Source organism: Serinus canaria, chromosome 24 (assembly GCF_022539315.1).
Source record: "Serinus canaria isolate serCan28SL12 chromosome 24, serCan2020, whole genome shotgun sequence".
In the NCBI taxonomy this organism is placed as follows: Eukaryota; Metazoa; Chordata; class Aves; order Passeriformes; family Fringillidae; genus Serinus; species Serinus canaria.
In genome coordinates, this window is record NC_066337.1 from 1,786,776 (window position 1) to 1,804,533 (window position 17,758).

Consider the following 17,758-nt stretch of genomic DNA (forward strand, 5'->3'; position numbering starts at 1 on the left):
GAGGAAAAACTTGCAAGGAAGCAAACCTTATGAGGAGGGGAAACCTTGCATGGAGGGAAAGCTTGTGAGGAAGAAAACTTCACAAGGAGGAAAACTTGCAAGGAGGTAAAAGCCTCGAAAGGAAGGAAACCTCCAAGGAAGAAAACCGTGCAAAGAGGAAAACTTTACATGGAGAAGAAACTTTGGGTGGGGGAAAATATCACAAAGAAGGAAAATCTCGTAAGGAAATAAAACCTTGCAATGAGGAAACCCTTAGGCAAGGAAGGAGATCTTGCAAGGAAGAAAATACTTGAAGGACGAAATCATTCAAGGAAGGAAAAACTTTCAATGTAGGAAAAGCCTTGTACAGAGGAAAATTTTACAAGAAGGAAAACCTTTGACAAGGTAGGAAATCTTGCAAGAAGGAAATCTTGCAAGAAGGAAAACCTTGAAGGAGAAAAGCCTCCCAAGGAAGGAAACCTCACAGGTTTGGAGGAAGTGAGCAGGTTGAAGGAGAGGTTCTGCACCTTCCTTCTGGGAGCAGCCCGATCCCTCCTGGCACAGGGCCCGGCACAGTTTGGCTGAAGTTAATTGGGTTAGTGAGCGGCTAAAGGACGTAGCTTGTCCGGGCGCCTGCTCCCTAATGAGCATCTCATTTGAATCTATGCAAAATAGCAGGGAGCATGGAGACATGCTAATTAAAGCGATTGCTGTTCGCTAATTAAGCAGCAATTCTCCTGCCCAAGAGGGTATTCTTATGCAAATGAGCTCAAGGAGGGGAAAACATCGCCCCAAAAAATTGTACAGGGAGAAATTGCAACTTGGCACCGCCCCTGGTCTGCAAATCACCTTCATTATAATCCTCATTTTGAGTATTTTTATCCCAAAAAACCAGACTTGGCTGTCTCTTCTGTGCTGAGAACAATCCTGAAGCCCTCATGTTTTCCAGGGGCTGCCATAAATCAAGTCATTTAACTCCTCAGCTGTGCCAACCCCGATTTTGTTTTATTTTGGGGTGTTTTCTTCAGATTATGGAATTTTTAATCTGTTGAGGATTTTTCTACTCTTCATTTTCTTTCTTTTTTTTCCCACTTTCACACTTGTGGAAATAATGACGTCCTACAGGAAACCTCCTGAGGGATAAAATTAGAGCTGGTAAACACAGGGTACTGCAGCGTTTTGGTCTCACAGGTTTGTCTGAAAACCATGAGATTTTATTTCAACTCTAGTTTTTTAGGGGGGTTTTAAGCTTACTTTTTCTTTATTTATAAACGTAGCAACTGTGTTTCTTTGCAGTCCATGTGGTGCTGGTGCTTTCCTGGTGAAACTCCCCTTGGGATAAATCCCTTTCCAGCTACCACTTGTGGAAGTGACCAAAACACAACAAATTCCCAAAAAACAGGGCATGTTGGGCATATTTGGGTTTTTTTGGAAGGGGTCAATGGTTTGGGCACAATATGAGCCCTCGATAAAGCCCCTTTTTTCTATTTTGAGCCGAGTACGGGGTTCTTGGTGGCGTCATCTGGAGAAGGATGATGCATGGAGCATGTGTGGGGGGCATTTCCCAGCCCTTTGGAAAAACCCAGAGCCACTCCTTCACTCCAGGGACACTCTGAACATACAACTGCTCGCAGGAGAGCCGGAGTGGGAGCCGTGGGCTCTCCGGCGTGGGAGCGAGCGGGCGGGCACGGGATGACCTCTGCACCCGCAAGGGCGGAGGCTCCGGGAGGCCGCGCAGGTGAGCCGCGCTGCGGCGCTCGGAGGGCGCACAGGGTGCCGGCTCTGTGGGTGACTGTCACGCACAGGTGACAGGTGGCAGGGCCGTGTGGGTGCGGGAGCGCACGGAGCGCGGGTGTGCGGCCGCCCAAGGCTGCACAAGCGGCCGGTCCCGTAGGAGCGCAGGCAGCGGGTGCGCGGCTGCTCGGTGCCCGGCCACGCACACGAGGGCGCTCCGGCCGGGTGGGTGCCCGGTCCCGCCTTCCCCGTCCCGTGGGTGCCCAGTGCACCTGCTGTTCGGGGCTGCGGTGCTGCGGGTCCCGGCTCACACGGATGGCCGGTCCCGGCGGTTCGGGGGCGCGGTGCCGCGGGTCCCGGCTCACACGGGTGCCCAGTCCCAGCGGTTCGGGGCTCGCTCTCTCGGCCCGGCTCTGCCCGGCGGCGTACGGACCCCGCGGCGCCCCGCGCGCACGTGCATCCCCTCCACCCCTCTCGTTCCCCTTAAAGGGCCCGCAGCGCCCCGCTCGTCGCGAGCTCGGGCCGCGCTCACCGCCGCCCGCTCCCTCCCCTCCTCGAGCGGTGGGTCCGCCCGCGGGGCACCCGTGCTCCCCCCCCAGCCGGCTTTGGTTCGCTCCGCGGGGCGGGGCGGGGCGGCGGCGCCTCCCCCGACACGGGGCGCCGGTGGGAGCGGGGCGGGGAGCGGAGCGGGGGGAGATAAGCGGCGCCGAGCGGCCGGGCGGCGCTGGATGGAGGCTCCCGCCCGCCGGGACGCCCGCCCCAGCCTGGAATGTCCTGGCGAGCCGCCGCCGAGCGGCACCGGCACCAGGACCGGGACCAGGGAGGGGGCGCGGCGGAGAGGTAACGTGCGCGCTTCCCGCCGCCGGCGCGCGCTGAAGGGGGCGCGGGCGGGCGCGCGCCGGGAGGGGCGAGCGCGGCTGCTCCGTGAGGGGCGAGCGGGCCCGGGGCGGCCGCAGGTGGCGGCTGCTGTCACCCCGCAGGGCTCGCCCGCGCCGTCCGGCTCCGCTGTGTGCCCTCGGTTCGCGGGGCTGAGCCGGTGCACAGCGCTCCGGGCAGCGGGACGAACCCTCCGCGCTGCGCGGCTCTGATTTATGGGCTCATTTCGCCGGGAACGCGCCTCCACTCCTCTCTATTTGTCATTTAAACGCTGCTCTGCTTGAAGGAGATGCCGTAGGGGATGGGTTTGGGGTCGCGTCCAGCCTCTTAACCGCCTTAAAATGGTTAATCTCAATGTTTTTAACCTGTAAGGTCACTTTTCTCTGCAATTAGAGCGGTGGAAAGTCAGTCCCTAAGGCAGGAGGTGGTGTGTGATGCCTGAGGTCTCTGGCTGTAAAGCATCCTGACATCTTATCTCTGTTATTATTATTTTTATTGCATTAAGCTGCCTACCTTCTTAAAGCCACACGATTCTTGAATTTTAAATTACTTTCCCTTGCTTTATCTGTCTCTTTGCCAAAAACAAATATAAATTATATAGTTCCTGACTTCTAATGGAAGAACTTTCCAGCCGTCTGTCCCATGCTTCCAATACTGATGTTTTTTAAACTAAGAGGGATGTGTTTTTCAGCCGTGACACACTGTCGGGTAGAAAACAGGCAATGTTTATTTTGCTCCCGCCTCGTAACTGTGTAAAGGGTTGGTGAAAGGGTAAATGTGATGGCTTTATGTAGCTTTTTCTTTTTAATTATTATTTTACTGCTTTCCCCAAGTGCCTTGCTGCCTCTGGGAAGGAGTAGTCGCGCCGAGCCTGTGGCTGTAAAGCTGTCAGCTCTGAAGGGCTGTTTACTCAGTGAGTTGTATCTTTCACACATGCACCAGAAATACAATTTACCAACCCAAACACCAGCCCCGGTCACCGAGGTTACGGGCAGCGTGGAAGCTTTGCTTCTCTGGGGTTTAGCCTTCGTGGCCCGGCGCTTTCCTTGAACAAAGCAGGTAATCCTGGGGTGCTGGCTGTCCCAGCTGAGCTGTGTGGAGCCCGTTTGCTTTTCGCCTCATCTCCCCCGACTCGGGTGTTTTGACAGTTGCGATTTATGGGATGTACAGCCTGCCCGGAGCTGCTTTAAGGAGAAAAAGTGCTTTTGTGGTAGCGGTTGCTGCGGGCGACGGCCAGCTCCTTCTATATTCCAAAAAATTCGCAGTGAACGTTTCCCGGCACAATTTCTTAACGCTTTTCTGTTGAACTTGATGTTATTTGCCTTAATTACAGCCAGCATGCTTTTGTTCCACCAAATTAAAGTAGGTGTCGAGAGCATGAGTCAAACACATTGAAACCAAGCCCTGCTTTTTCGAAGCAGCTGCAAGCCTATCTTGTGGGGAGGACTTGGTAATGCAGTGATTAAAAAGAAATAAATATTTTTGACCTGTATTCGCCTTTCCATAAGAAGAGGGAAGCCTCTGACTGGCTTGGTCTCCATCCCAGAAAATCCTCAGGCTTGTGGGGAGACCCATGACTGTTGCTCAAAGCTGTTGAAAGCTGGACTCAGATTGACGGTGGGATCCACTAAGTTACCTATCCTGTTAAAAGGTTTGGGTTTTTTTTCCTCCTCAAGGGGTAGGAAGTGAGATGGGAACTGCTGCGGTGTGGAGGGATTAGTAACTCACCCGAGGATGAGCGGGATGTGGCTTTGTCGCCTGGATTAATGTGATTTACACCCTTAAGCTGCTCCAAGTGCTCGTAAACAGCCGTGCCCGTGTGTGCAAGGTGAAGTGTGGGCGGGCAAGCTCGGGTACACCACGGGAGATAGCTTCAGGGGCTGGTTTTTGCCATTCTTCATACAGTCTTGGTGATTTTTCATCCTTATTCTCTAGTTCTTTACCCCCAAACCCTGGCATAGTGGCAGTGGGGTTTGGGCTGGTCCCCCTGTATGCCCCCTCTGCTAGATCACTGGGCTGCTCTGGTGCTAAAATTCTTGGGTTTTACCCCAAAACTGACAAGGGGGTGGAAAAAAGCCTTGCAAGGAGAGGCCTGACTGCGGGGCAAGTCCCCCCAGTGCTTTCATTATCTCAAGGTGTGCTGTAAGCCCATAAACGAGGCTCCTGCTTACTTTGGCTTGCTGGTGTGCCAGAGGAATAAGGCAGCTGTGCTCTGACTTCAGGTGATGTCACTTGAGGATTTTAACTGTCAGAGCTTAAAAATACCCTGGCTTGTTTAAAGACTGCTTCTGCAGATGTGGAAATGGGGAAGCAAAGCAATGGATTGTGAGTGCACAGCCACGTCAGGCTCCAGCATCTCATAAATCCCCCTCTGCCTGTCCCACAGCAGAACTGCTCTGCCTGACGAGGTCTCAGGTGTACCATGACCAGGGCATTAATTGGTGGGTGCTCAAGATGAGGCACTGCCATGAGCTGCAAGACCAACAAAGTCTCAGTGCCAAAAAACTAACAGGGAAACATGATGATTAAGTAGTTTTGTGAATAAAGCTGTTTTCTGATGTGATGGTACAGTCAGCAGCACTTTCTCCTACATGGGTGTTGGTGTGACTGGGTGTGTACAGGACCAGGTGCTGTGATTTCAGGTTGTTTGCAGGGCTGGGTGTGAGGAGCTGTGGGTCAGGGGCTGATCTCTGGGTGTTTGTATGTGCACACAGAATGAGCTGTATTGAGAAGGTTCCCTGCAGGTTATATGAGCTGTTTCTAGTTCTGTGTGTAAAAAGGCATTGAGCTTCACCTGAATTTCCCATATCACCCACCAAAGCCACTCTTCACACCCTCTCCAAGAGCTCCTTTACCTCCTCTGTTTCTGCCAGGCCTTTGAGCCTGTGGTGGAACACCTCCTGCTCTGCATCTCCCTTGTTCCCATGTCCACAGATGTGACTCTGGAGGGGTTTCATTGCAGTGCTGTGGTCTTGGCACACAGTCCTGTGCAAAATGACATGGGAATGTGGTGAACCTGTTGGTGAGTTTCCACGAGGCTTCAAAACTTTTGGTTTAGTACCAGAAGCCCTGAGACTGAGTGGGTTTTGAACCACAAAGCTGCTGGGATTGGGCATCCCAGGTAATGGTTTTCATGGAATTGCTTTAATCAGTGACTTGGAAATTGAATGTCTTTTGTTAGGCAACATCTCTTTAATATAAATTAATTGATACTGCATACTTGCCCTTTGTATGTAGAGTCAGGTTTTTGTCTCCTGCCTTGCTTATGAGCTGCTGACTAGTGAGTGGCTCCCTTGAGCTGAGTCCTGCCCCTGCCTCCTCACTGCGTTGATCTGCTGTCATTATCTATTTTTTGGTGTTTCAGTGGGCTGGGGAGCTCCAGAGCCACTTGCTATCTGCAGCTGGGGTGAGACTGAGCTAAAAACCTTGTTTCAAGTGGAACTGGTCATTTCCTGGAAATTTCCTCCTTAAATGGGAATTTGCAGCTTGCCTTGCAATCTTGACTCTTAAAGCTGGTATTTGGGCACCAAACTGTGTTCTCTGTCCACTATTTTTGTTATTTTGACATATTTTGTTAATTTGGAGCTATTTTGTTGTTTGGACTGGTACTTCTGGTTGTTTCTTCCAGGTGTTTTCCTTTTCCTACTCACTTTCTGCTGCCCTGGAGGCCTCCCTGAGCAAACCCTGCTATTGTGTGTCCCCTTGCCCTGCATGGTTTGCTCTGGGATAGTGTTTGTCTTTGGCAAAGTCAGCAAAAACCTCTTTGCTGTGTTACTTTGGCTAGTGCGTGGTCTCCAACTATGCTGGCCCAAGAATTTCTAGGCTAGATAGTTTCCTCCTTGTGTATCTGTGTATATGTTCACTTTTTTCAGTTGAGTGTTCTTCCAGTAATTTCCTTGGTAGATGGCTCAGTACAGCTTCCAGGGTTGAGTGTGTCAGAGTTTTCCACTTGAGTTTCCTAGCTCACTTGTCCATTTCTGCTGGGGATGATGATTCTCCAGTGACAGCCACCACTTTAGGGGAAATGCTTGTTCAGCCCAGTAAGGGATTGAGCCTTGTACATCCAGACCATCTGCCATTTCCATTAAGCCCATACTCATTCTTTCTGTGTGAGAAATATCTGCTGTCTTTCAACAGGAGGGAAAACAATCATGTAAGGTGGGTTGTTTTCCCATTTTCCATACCTATGAGATGTCTTGGAGCTCTTCTAGCCAGGTGAGACTCTATTTTTTTTTCTTTTTCCCCCCTTTTTTCCTCCTCCCCAGCTCCTTGGGCGCAGTTTCACATTACAGCTCCATCTGAGGACTCGCTGCTGCAGGAGGTGGCAGGTACATTCCTGCCTCTTCCCTGCTGCAGGAATCCAGCACTGGAGCAGCTGCAGGGGAGTGACTCCAGCTAACCCTTCAAAAAAAAAAAAAAAAAGTACCCAAGCCTCAAACTTTCCTGGATCTTGCCCCGCAGTTAGAGTTGCTAAATCTTCCACTTGGATGATTGGGAAGGCCCTGAGGGGCTGGTGGGGGGATGGCCCCTTTTGGCAACACTGGCTTCTAAATTGGCTATGCTGTCTCCTGATCCTGTATGCTCGCTCTGCTGCTCAGCCAAGGGTGGGTGCCTTGCAGAGAGGGAGGGGATCTGGCCAACTCCCTCCATCTCCTGCCTCTGGAAATGCCCAGTTTAACGAGTCCAGAAAAACTTAGAGTGAGCAATTCCCTAAAGCTCAGAGTGAGCAAGACCAGCTTGGCTGGGATACTGCCATCAGCAGGGGGGAGCTGAACGTGCTGGAGAAGGAGACCATCCCTTTGGCCATGGCTGAGCTGAGAGGTGAAACCACACCCTCGGCCTCACCTGTCTCTCTGATCATGTCTTTGATTTATACCCTGGGTTCTGCTGTTTAGCTTTCCCCACAGACTCCAACCATTGAATCTGATAATGAACCAAGTGGTTGAGTCTTATTTGTTTAATTCAAAGAGAAGTTTAACGCTTCCTTCCTCGCAGTATATGGAGGCTCTGCCTTGCAGCCCATGGTTTTCTTTGCAGTGAACCTATAAAATACCACTACAAGGACTAAAAGGCTCGAGCTGTAAGCAGCTTGTCATTGAAATGGTCTTGGCAAAGAGGCTGAGCACCACAAATTTACATTTTTGGAGGGGTTCACAGGTGCTTTGTCCCTGCAAAGGTGTATGAGGGTTGTGTTGCCTGTCAAGTATTCCTTGCCAGCTCTTCTGTGTGCTGGTGAGCCCTGGGCTGCCAGCTCCAGCCAGAGGCGAGCTGTGGGGAGCTTCTTGGCCCCCCTTAATGTTAGATGAAAAACAGCCAGATCCTGAATGTCTCTGTAATCGCTCTGTGGCATCTGCTGAAGCACCAAAGTACAGACATGCTGGTGATGTCCAGCCTCCTGGAATTGCTGTTATATTCTCTGTAGACACCTTCTGTCCAAGTGCAGCTTCTAGCTGGAGATGCTCCTGCAGGGGGATGGGATGGCACCAGAGGGTTTTGTTTCCCAGTCCCCAGTGAGTTAAAGAAACCATTTATCTGGGTAAAAGACCTCACTCTAGAGAATCCTGCAATAAATTAATCTTTTTTCCATGCCAGTTTGGATGGTAAGGACCCAGGTGACTGGTCTTCTCCTGGGGAACAAAAACAAGGGAAGGGGACAGTTCATGTGGCCCCTTCTGAAACAAACAGTGATTGTTTGAAGTTGAAATCCCCAGCTTGCTTCCAGATCAATCCACTTGAAATTACTGTAGACAGGTGGTATGTTTTCAGTTTTTAATTTCTTTTTTTTTTTTTTTTCTTGCTTGTTGTTAGTGGAGAGCTGATGGATCGGCCCAAATAAGGCCATGAGAAAGGCTGGCCATTTCCAGGAGGATCCACAGACAGTCAGTGCATGACTTGTTGCCTTTATCTCTGAGATCAGGAGATTCCTTTGCAGTGATGGATTAATCCACCCTTGAGTGAATAATATAACTGAGAACAAGTAGGAGCCAGCGCTCCAAACAGATGATTTGTTCAGTACGTGTGTGCCTCCCCTCCCCCTCTGAAAAGCATCTTTCTTCACCGTTTCATTCTGCCTGTTGAAACCTCACAGCAACCTGTGTCTGCACCAGCCCCCGGCCCAGCGAGGGCCAGGATGGGGCTGTGCCAAAGGCCTCTGCTCCCAGGTGCAGGAGAAGATAAACCAGGATGGAGAAAAGTGCCTGTGGGCTGCTGGGGCTGTGATGTCACCTGTCTGCTCTGGCCATGACATCACCTGTCTGCACGTTCTGGCTGTAGGTGAGAGTGTTGGTGCTGGCACCTGCCCGGGGTGAGCTTGCACAGCTCCAGTCCCTCCCTGGCAGTGACTGTACCCCAGTGTGAGGCAGCAGGCTCTGCATCCAGAAGTTGTGTAAAGGAGCTGGAATGCTGGGGTTGGGGGAGTGAACTCACTGGGCACAAGGGGATGGCAGTGGGTGGCTTTGAACAGAAAAAAAATATTTAGGAAGATTGTTCTTCAGTTGTGCCAGGGCAGAGCTGTAACTCATCAGCAGAGCCACGGCTTCTGGAGCTGCTTGTCCTGGAGCTGGACACCGAAGGCTTCAGTGACACGTGGGCAGTCCTTGCTAGCACAGCCCCAGTAGGAGACAAGGCTGGAAGGGAGTTGTGCAGCTACAGCAGTGGAATGCATGTAGTGAGATCTGTTATCATCCCTGTGGATGCACTGGAATAATTCTTCGGCAGCTCATATGCTGGGTCTTGTTGCTTTAACATCTTGGAATGCATCAGGAGCGTGGTCTGCTCCTGTTGATAGGCTCAAAGAAGGTGTGAGATGCCTGGGGCTCCTCCTGCTCAGGGACCCCTTAGGCAGTCACAGTCTTACTGAAAAAAGCTTTGATAGCTCAAGGTCAAGTTGGTGGAAGTCCCCAGCTTTCCTTGCTTTTCCCCACAAGCTTTCCTTGTGTCTTGAGTGCCAGTAGCCTTGCCTTGATCCCATGCTCTTGGGGTGTGGGATTGGAAGCATTGGTGGTAGCTTTCAGCTGCATTTTGGAGAGTTTCTGTGCTCTGTGGGGTGAAGATAACATACTTGAAATGGCATTCTCCCTTTGGAGAATGGGCTCTGCTGCTGTTGGCTGTACATAAATTCTGGGAGCTGAGGAGTTTTGCTGTGTAATGTTCCAACTCCATGTAGATTAAATGTATTGCGGAGTCAAAATAAACAATAGCATGTGGTTTTCCTTTGTTCCCCCCCTCTTCCCCACAATAAGAGTTCACAAAAGTTCTTGAATTAGGGCTCTGCGTGCCATACGCTCAAGCGTAGGCTCAAATTTTCATAAAGCTTGCTGAAGGCTGTTACTGCTGGGGAGCACTTTCTCCTTTGGGATAGCTTTGGAAATCTCTTTGTTTCTCAGGAGCTTTTTCTGAAGGTGTGTTTTAGTGCAGCACTTGGATACTTGTTGCCTTAAATGCTTTGCAGTGACAATGTATTGCAGCTTGATGTAGATTTGAGACTCCTCTAATAAAATGCAAGAGAAGGAGGAAAACCCCGAGGGTTTTTTGGAACAGAAGATGTTTTCTGTTCCTGCCACTAATCTCTGTTGCAGAATGAAATAGGAATGTATACTTTAAATCTCTGTCAGGGTGTAGAAGGAAGCTGGCAACGAATGTAATCAAAAATGTTATTATCAAAACTCTCTAAGTATGTTGAAATTTCAAACTTAATGATATAATTTTAAATTCAACTATTCAGACTGAGGCATGGTTTAGGGTGCAGATTGCACTTTCAAATCGTGCATCAAGATGGACCAGAGAAGAGTTTGGAGCAGACTGTAGGTGGTGGGTACTGTAGTGTTATGGCTGGAGTCATCAGCCCTGTGATTTCCAGTGACTGGGGTGGCAGCATTAAATTGAGGTGTGGTTTTCTAGATTAAGGACTTTGTGGCTGAGCACTTTAAAAAGGGTCCAGTTTCCAAGTTAGCATTTTTCCTAATTAGGCGTTTGCCGTGGCTTGTACGTAACTAGCACATGTAGAAAGTGTACATGTTCAGAGTTTGTCTGAAACAGCTCTGGGCACAGTGAACACAAGGAAGCACACCAGATCTGATGTGCAGCAGCAAAGACTCTACCCAGTGCAAGAGGAGACAGAAAGTTTCCAGCCTTAGACTTGGAATAAGGGAACTGTGAGTAACCTTCACCCTTGTGACCCTTCAGCCTTGAGTGGAGAGGCTACAGGTTGAGGATGCAGAAGAAGCTCTAGTCCTTCTCTGAGCCAAAGGTGTGAAGCTGTTTATTTTCACTGGGACAATGTATATATTGCAGGAGGCAGATGCTCGCCTGCTTAACCCAAGCACTCTCTGCTTATCTGGGCTCTGGCAAGTGTACAAGTGTTGTCCCTTCTAATCCCCCAACATTAAACAGTCCAGGCACCTTTCCCTGGCTGAGCCTGGGACTGCTTTAAAAAACACACACAGAGAAGCCAACAAAAAAGAAACATTTGCTTTCTTTGCCAAGTTTAAATGAAGACTAATGCCGTGGTGCTGCTTAATCTTGTTTTTCTTGCTATCTGATGGATGCTAACGTGGGATGGAATCAATCCCGGCAGCCGGTTATCTTTGCAGGGCCCCCATGTTGCTGAGCTCGGCATTAAAGTCTTGTGGGGGAGTTGATTTGCTATGAAGAGTCTGGAAATTTCCTCCTATGTGGTGAAGCTGTGGCTGTGGCATCCATCTTCCTTTGGGAAGGTGTCTCCAGGAATTGCCAGCCTGATGTTGGATGTCCAAACAGAAATCCTGTTCGGCAGAGCAGGATATGTCTGAGCGAGTGAGAACAGGGCACAGTCAGGTGAACCTGGCGGAAATTTCTCCCTGGTCCCTGTGATGAAACTTAACTCCTTTCCTATCAGTTGCTCGTGTTTGAACTGGTTCTGCTGGGAACAGCTGCCATGGCCCCGATTTGCAGGAGGAGGTTTGGGCTCTGACTCATGACCTGCCACTGTGAGGGTGCTGCCCCAAGTGCCCCCAGCCCTGGGCAGGGGTCCCTGCTGCTGGCAGGGCTGAGCTGGCAGCCTGGGCTTGGCTGCAGTGAGTGAAGCAGGAGGGCTGCAGGAGCCAAACCCTCAGGCCAGAGCTTCATGATGATTGCTGCCTCCCTCCCTTGGATCAGTGCTCTCCTTCGCTCTGCTGGCGCGAGGAAGGAGGCGGGAAGCTACACCGGTGCTGGGTTGTGCAACACCACTGAGCAAAGCCAACCCAAAGCCTCCCTCTCTTTTCCCCGTGTTCCACTACCCCTCTCCTTGCCTGGGAGCCAGGTTGGTTTGTTGTAGCAAACCTGGCCTGACCAACACAATTTTTTCATTTCTTTTTCTGCTGAGCTGCTGCTTTTATCTGGGCCTGAGGCAAAGGGGCTCCTTTTGCTAAGCAATATTGTCAGTTGTGTCAGGATTCCTTCCCTCGAGGTGAAGAAGTGCAGAAGTGTGTGTTTGCCAGAGAGCTCGGACTTCAATTTTGAAACCAGGTTTGGTCTTTTGAGCATGGGGGAAGGGAGGGGAGGAGAGCAGTAAAACTGAATTACTGTAAGGCTGGAGGATGGATTGTGTGAAGGCTTGTTTTAATCGGGGGAGGAAAGGCCGGGGTCTTTCCTGCTCTCTCCCTCAGCTGTCCCTGGTTAGCTGGTTTGCTTTTTAATAAGCATTGTTCTGCCTGGAGCCTTGGTCCAGCAGCAGGGAGTGTTGGCATTGCCTGTGACAGCGTGTGGACAGCTGTAACAAGGGGGGAAGCAGTGACTTGGAGTGCAGGGCAGCACTTTTGTTTAGAAAGCAGAGCCCAGATGGGTCTGTTGCTCCAGTCTGAGCGCAGTTCCAGCACGGTGAATTCTAAGGTGCTAAACGACTGTGCTGCAACACAGGCTCGGCTCTCCGCTTCCAGTGCACCTCCCATATCCTGCAGCCATGAGTTCACAGGCTCCTAATTGCCTATGATGTAAGACAGCAGTAGATGAGGTTGCTGTAAATTCTGGCTGCAGGTGTGGATTTAATGGCTGTGCTTCCCTTTAAGGGCTCACGGATAGCATGGATCCCTGCAAGTTACAACAGAGCGAGTTGGACTCGGGCTAGCACAGCTAAAAGAGCCCATTTGTCTGCGTTTTTTAGAGCTGTTGCTTGCTGGAGGCTACTAAAGGACGAGGTGTCAGTGTTCATCTGGAATTGCCTGAGGAATGAGCTCGCTATCCTCTAACAGAGCTCAGCCATGGTTCCAGTTCTCTCAGGGCTAAACCACGCAGGTGAGAGAGTGCCACTGGAACGGGACCTTTAGGCAGCCTGTGTGGACACAAACACCTTTGTCTGAGAGTATGACAGCTTTTTCTGATGTCCAGAGCGAGACTGTGGTTCTTCTAGTCCTTTTTGTTTTTTATTCATGCTGGATTCTGGTTTTAGAAACCACAGACAAATTATAATCATGGGTGATGGTCCTTGACATGCACAATGCAAACTTTTTGGAGGGAAAAAACCACCCCCTGAGGCAGTTACTCCAGCTTGATGTGGTGTGTGCACCTGTAGCTCAGATAATTAGGATGGTGAGTTCCCTAGCTCCCTTGAGAAAAGGGGCATGGCTCACTTGGAGTTTGGTTTTGTATCTTTTTCTTCATTTTTGCACACGTTCTTGCAGTCCAGGGTTTATTCAACATACCAGGGTGGTGCTTCATGAGTTGAGCTGAGGCCTCACGCTGTTCAAGTGCTAAGTTCCTGTACTTGGATGTCCATTCCCAGCCCCTCCTTTGGGCTCGTGATGCAGGACTGCATGGGGAGCTGAAACTGCTCCCTCATCCAGGTGAAAACTGAACCTCATTTTTTCTCTGGCTGAGTTTTCAGCTGGATCTGCCAGCAGATCTGACTCACTTGCTGGCCGCAGGATCCCTGGTGCAGATAGGAGAATGCAAGCCAGGTCCTGAAGGAAGGTGTTGCTGCCCTCCTCAGCAGCAGCCCATCTTTAAATTGGCTGAAAAACTGGTTGCGAAATCTCATTCTTGCTAAAAACCAGAGCTGGAGAAGTAAAGCAGGCGCCTCTCTCCCAGGCTGAGGCCAGCCCTGAGGAAGGAGGGGAGGGGAGGGGGTGTTGGCCCAAGGACCCTTGGAGAGACATGACTGAAGGCAGCAGAGCTGTCACAGGTGTCCCTTCAGTGGAGTGGCACAGGTGTCGAGCTAAATGTGGGGAAGAAAATGGAAATATGAGGCAAAGTAGTGCCAAAGCAGGAGAGATAAAGATGGGGGAGATCTGAGGGGGCCTGGAAGAGCAAAGGGTGAGAATTTTGTATGTATTTGGCCTACTGTGATGGAACTGTTAAACTAATGATACCCTTAGCTCCCTTGGGGGCTGAAAGGCCTGATTTAGGCATTTAAGCATAATTGCAGCCCAGCAGAACTATGTATCAGGCTAATGCTCTGTTCTCTGGCTTCCCCGAGGCCAGAGGAGGCAGGAGCCATTCCCACTTCATTAGTGTGGCAGCAGGGGGACTGTCTCTGCTCCTTTGCTGAAGTTAATAATAAAATTAAACTAATTGTTATGCCTGTTTGTGGAGAAGAAAGTGTGGCTTCTGGGATGATTTATTTATTTTTCTCCTGATGCCTGTCTTGCTGTGACCAGTGTTGGAATGGAAGGATGGGAGCCCCAGCTCTCCCCCTGGGAGCACAGATGTGTCTCTGGAGCAGAGTCGTGATTTGGGAGTGTTTTCATCCGTGTGTGCTGAGGCACAGTACACAAACTGTTAAATCTCCTTCCCTCAGCTCCCATATCCATTCCTCCAGTCCATGCCAAAGCATGCGTTCTTCTATCAAGACCATATGTACGCCAGGACCAAAGTTCTAAAGTCAAGGTGTTTTTGAAATATTGGAGTGTAAATTAAGTATCTGAGTAATCTTAACTGTCTTCTAAAAAAAAAAAATCTCTATCAGCCTCACATATAACTCAAAAGATTAATGGAAGGCTAAACTTTGATCCAAGTCCAACAGCTGATACCAACCTTGAGACTTTCCAGGCCTGAAATCAAAATAGAAAAATCCAATAAAAAATACCTCCTTCTCCATCTTTCAGGCACACAGCCTCTTGGCCATGGTTTGGGCTAATACTGCTATTCTTCCTCAGTTTTGCTTAACCTCTTCTTGTGTCACCTTTGTCCTGTGCCACTGGACCTTACCTAGAGCATTTTGAGTAAATTAATGATGATATTTCGGATTTTTTATAGCTTGGTAGGAAACACATCTGCCTGATTATTGAGAGACCAGCAGGCTGTGGGATCCCCTGTCCTCTCTGGGGCTCAGTCACTGTCTTGTTTGCTCAGCACTGTTTGTTTTTCCTGCCATCTGCCACCCGAGCAAACACTTGCTCTGTATTTTGACAAAAATATCAACTTTCAGGTCTTTAAGGTCCCTTCCAATTCAAGCCATTCTGTGAACAGTGATGTGCCATTAGTAATTGATGCACAACTGATAAGGGACTTCAGCCCCAGAGTTGTTCTTTGGATTCATCACTCATTCATGGGGGGTTAAATTGTGTGAAGCAAGAAAAAAGCTCCATGCAAGGCTGCTTATAAAAAGATATGTTACCTAAAAAAAGGTAAAAATACCAATTGAATCCTTAGGTGGGAATTGGCATAGGAAGCACTTGGATCTGGCCTAGCATTGGTGGATGTGGGTGCCAGGCATGGGTATGGACAGAAACGTGGAGGCATTACAGAAATCCAAGCTGAGGATTGCAAAGTTTGAACAACTGTAATTCCTCTCCTTTATTCAGGAGATCCTTATCCTTCTGATAAGGATCTGGAGGGTGCACTTTCATTTGTTTAAAATGCAATAAATAAATATGAACAGAACATCAAAGGATGCTTTTTCTTGTAATTTTTGATTGCCTCTCCCCTCAGTGTTTCTGTGGATTCTTTGGCGTCCGTTTCATTGTGTTTTGACCCGTTTGTGTCTCTCACGTTTGGTTTATAGGGTTACTATCAGCAAACTGATTTTTCTGGGGTTTTCCCTTTCACGTTTTTTTTTTTTTGGGGCATTAAGAAAATCCCGGGTGTATGGGACTGTTCGGCGTGTTTCCTAAAAGCACATGCAAAATCCCTTTGAAGAACGTAATTTTATTGCTTACGCTCACAAAATCCTCTCTTTGGTGATGCCATAATTCCAACACAAATGCTTAATTACGGTATTTTTTTACAAAATCCCCAACCCTCTAGCTGCCTGGCTCCTTATCTCCAGCACTCGGCTTCCTGTGATTTAGTAGCACACAAACTGCAGCTCCAGTGCTCGAGGTGTAGAAGGGTAAAACGGGAGCATTTGAATGTTTTCTGCCCAAGCTGTGATTACAGCCCGGCGTTTCCCGGCGCTCGAGCCTTCTCTTCGGAGTGTAATTAGGAACACATTGATTCTTATTGCAGCTGGCAGCTGCTCGCTATTGCCTTTTTCAGCTTCTGACCCCCATAGTCCCGCTGACCTTTCCTGGGGTTAGTCGTAGGCCCTTTTCATTGTGATGGGCTCGAAGTGGCTCATGTGGAGTTGATTATTTCCTTGCTTGTCTGGCCTTTTTGGTGCCATAACTCCAAGTCACTTCCATTTTTTTCCCCTGCTTTTGGCTGACCACAGTGAAAGGAAATGCTTTTGCTGGCGACAGGATCGGTTTGCACGCTTGACTGACTCGATTGAGACCCTGAAAGGGGGGGAGGGGGAGGGTAATGAACACTGTAGGTGCTGCATTTGCTTTTTAAAGGTTGATGTTAATGATTGAGTGGTCATTAGGCATTCATAAAAATGAGGCTTCGGCCGGCTCCGTTGCCTTTTGGCACTCCGAGCCGCGCGGGTTGGCATTAGGAGCGCGTCTGTCGCATCCCGCGGGCAGCGCTGGCTTTGGGAGCGGCGCGGTGGGTGCGGAGCGCTGCGCTGTCACCTGCGCTGTCCCGGCTCCGCCGGGCTGTCCCACCTCCGGAGCGCTGCGCTGTCACCTGCGCTGTCCCGGCTCCGCCGGGCTGTCCCACCTCCGGAGCGCTGCGCTGTCACCTGCGCTGTCCCGGCTCCGCCGGGCTGTCCCACCTCCGGAGCGCTGCGCTGTCACCTGCGCTGTCCCAGCCCCGCAGCGCTCCGCTGTCACCTGTCCCGGCCCCACCGGGCTGTCCCGGCCCCACCGGGCTGTCCCGGCCCCGCAGCGCCGGGAATAACCCGGGCAGGTTCGCCCGTGAAGCCGCGGGCAGGCTGCCGGTGGCTGCCGGGCTGGAGCCCGCTCCTCCCAGCCCCAAAAGCTAATGAAGGCTATGTGCCAGCTGTTACACTCATTTTGCCAGACCCCAGGAGGACAGCATGAAGACAGTCAGTGATCAAAGGCTCTGGAGATCACTGAGGAGCCGAGCGGCAGGAATGTCTGATTGCTTTCTCTTGGAATGCCACAGGCTTCAATACCTCCTTTTTTTCTTTTTTTTTTTTTTTTAAGGTGTCTTGGTGTGAGATTTAATGATCTAACTCAGCTTGCTCACGCTGAAGCCAAAGTATTTTACTTAATTCAAGGGGATTCATTTGCTCTAAATTTAGGTGGTTTGAAAATTCGTGGGGTTTGTTGTACTGATAGCAAGTTAAAATGAAATTTTTCTTGGTAATTCTAATAAATTACCTGGGGGAAAAAAACCAATTTGCTGAACTTTGGGTGTTAAATCATATACGGCATTATAAAGTTATGAGGTCGGATAAATCAATTTTGAGTTGATGCTGTTTAGGAAAAATGGGAAATCTGTGTATCCAAAGCTGGTACACTCCAGAGGGCTGTCACTCACAGTGCAGCTGGTGGGCAGTGCCGTCCCAGAGGTTCAGTCACTTTTTCCTTGGGCTTCTTAGCAAAGGCTGTCAGCTCCTGGAGGCAGAGTGGGCAACCTGAATAACTCCCTCTGTTCCCGAGCATGCTGTTTCCTTCCTCCTCCTTCTGCTCTACCCAACATTTATAGGACTTGGAGCACTTGGGTAGTGCAGAAACCCTTCCTCATTTAGCTGTTCCTCGTGGAACAGCTCACTGAAGGTTGGGAGAGTGTTGGAGCAGGGAGTGATGGAGCAGGAGTGCATCAACACATTGAGGTGGAGTGGTGGCTGTTGGGAAGGGAGGTCCTGGTGGTGTCCTGCCAGCTGGTCTGAGAAGGCAGGAAGATGATTCAGGGAGCTAAACCAAAA

The 17,758-nt window shown here is 50.1% G+C and overlaps 1 protein-coding gene across 1 annotated transcript in view; it reads left to right on the forward strand.

Annotated features, from left to right (window-relative positions):
- Nucleotides 1-11,834: 11,834 nt before the first annotated feature.
- Nucleotides 11,835-17,758, forward strand: part of CDON (cell adhesion associated, oncogene regulated) — a 45,520-nt gene continuing 39,596 nt past the window's right edge. Inside the window, 1 exon segment of the mRNA XM_050983508.1 lies at nucleotides 11,835-12,075. The gene's annotated coding sequence lies outside the window, so the exon portion shown is untranslated.